This window comes from Callorhinus ursinus, unplaced genomic scaffold, assembly GCF_003265705.2.
Source record: "Callorhinus ursinus isolate GAN/ISIS: 27379988/994484 unplaced genomic scaffold, GSC_fseal_2.0 scaffold14, whole genome shotgun sequence".
NCBI lineage: Eukaryota > Metazoa > Chordata > Mammalia > Carnivora > Otariidae > Callorhinus > Callorhinus ursinus.
Window position 1 is genome coordinate 29221021 of NW_027397076.1, and position 2638 is coordinate 29223658.

Here is a 2638-nt window from a genome sequence, read left to right on the forward strand (position 1 = left end):
TTGAAATGTGAGTTTTTCACTGAGTCAGCATGGCCATATCGCTTAGCTCAGGAAAACCTGGCAATCTTTATGCCCCTCAAAACTGCCATTAACACGCATGACATCAAATTTTTCTAGGTGATGTGAAATTAAATCATGACTCTTTGCAATGTATTCTAATCAGCTCCCCCATTAACTGTTTTCAAATGCTAATCATCTCAGCTTCAAATGAACAGTTACATCCTCAGCTTGCTCTATGAATTCTATGAATGCATAAACCATAACAAGTTGTAATTATATTACTTTCAGAAGTCATTTACAGCAATTGAACAAACTAAGAAAAATTCCAAGATTCTTGTGTGACAGTGCAATTAAACAATATGAACTGCAAGACTCTACTTCATATTCTAAAATTTAGTTAAGATGTATTTTTTGAGAAAAGATCTTTTTGGAATATAGACATTGTTCAGGTTAAGGCTTTATAACTTTAAGTTATGGACCACCAGGCAAAATTATCAGATGATACATTATGTTTTGTTACATACCATATTAAATAAATTTCTCTAGCAGAGAGAAATCTTCTCTTTTAATAGGGAGGTAGGTGTCAAAGTCTACAGCAAAAAGACTACTTGGGAAAAGATAATTCATGCTTTTACAGTACCTACTATGTGCCAGGTGCTAACCTAGGGACTTTATGTATTTTGACCTATGTCACCTGTTTCATACTGAATACTTGATAGAAGAACCGTCTTCCTCTGGTCAGAATCCCTCGATTTCAAGTAGTTAGGTGGTTATAAAATAGACTAGCATTATTTCAAGTACCCATTGCTGCATAACATACCACCCCAAAACTTTAGGAGTTGAAAATAACAATCACAATTTATCATCCTTCATGATTCTGTGGGTTGACCAGAAAGCTCTGCTCTGCGGTGATGTCTTGGGCACTAGATTAGCTGTAAGGTTTATTATAGTGGCCTCACTCCCATGGCAAGGAGTTGGTGGTGGCAGCTAGCTGGGAGCTCAGTTGGGAATGTTTGCCAGAGGCCTTGGTTCTTCCCTATGGAGACCTCTCTACATGGTTGCTTGGTTTTCCTTATAGCATAGGAACTGTGTTCCTAGAAGAAACATTGTAAGAGTGAGCATTCTAAGAGTATAAATCTGGCATGCAAACAGTTATTGTGGTAGGTAAAATAATGCCCCCACAAAGATAGCCATGCTCTAATCCCTGAAGCCTATGAATATGTTATTTTCATGGCAAAAGAGACTGCAGATGTAATTAAGGTGAGATGGAAAGATTAGCCTGGATTATCCAGGAGTGTTAATATAATCACAAGAGTCCTTGTAAGAGGGAGGCAGGAGTAAGACAGATTTGAAGATGTTATGCAGATGGCTTTGAAAATGAAGGAAGGGGCCACAAGCCAAGGAATACAGGCAACTCTAGAAGCTGGACAAGGCAAAGGAATAGATTCTTCTCCAGGGCCTCCAGAAGGAACACAGTCCTGCTGACACTTTAATTTTAGCTCAGTGTGACTTCTGACCTACAGAACTGTAAGATAATAACTTTATTTTAAGCCAGAAAGTTGGTGCAATTTAAAATAGCAATAGGAAATGAATATATTTGTCAAGCTTCTGCTTTGAACCCATTTGTTAACACTCAATGGCTAAAGCCCAGAGTCACTGGATGAAATTCTTGGAGACACGGTTCATTGTAACAGTATACCACCACAGTGACAATCCAACCCAAGTACCAGTTCCTTCAAAATATTTCCTGTGATTTAGGTTTCTGTTGCTGCTATAACAAATTAACGCAAACTCAGTCACTTAAAACAACACAAATTTATGATCTCACAGCTTCTGTAGGGTATAAGCCTGACATGGATATTAGCAAGGGAAAATCAAAATGTTGGCAGGGCTGCACTTCTTACCAGAAGCTCTGCAGAAGAATCTAATTCCAAGCTCATTCATGTTGTTGGCTGAATTAAGTTCTTTGGGGTTGTAAGACAAGCCTCCATTTCCTTGCAGGTTGTCAACCAGGGGCTGTCCTTCTCTAAAGGCTTCTGGCCAGGCCCAACATGTGACCCCTTAGATCTCAGAACCACAAACAGCACACTTGGAATTCTCTGACTTTTTCTTCTGCTACATGTTACTCCTCCAAAATTAGTCACAGTTGGGTATTTCATAACCAACTCTGCTCCATCATTAAAGGGCAAGGCTTCTGAAAAGCGCAGCAATGCTGTTTTTACAATAACCCTGCCTTCCTTAACAATGAAGAACGACCTGAAAATAAATTGATTCAAAATGACCTCGTGACATCATATAATGGACTGTGTACTCACAGTGGTGGATACCTCTCACATCCCTCTTTACTCTCCAAAGACTTTGCACTTTTTGTTTCTGTTCCAAATCTACTAGTGACCTTTTCATTGCCAAACGCAATGTAATTAGAGCCTCCACGGTGAATGGTGATTATCCTATGTTTTAAAACATGTATCTCTTACTTATAGATGCGTAGAGACTAAGATGAATAGGTAGGTAGAGACAACAACTATACTTTTTAAAAAAATCCAAATGCCTTACTGATTCATCTCAAAATATTAATTTTTAAAATTTTGTATTGGACTTGGGGTACCTGGCTGGCTCAGTCTGTAGAGCATACAGC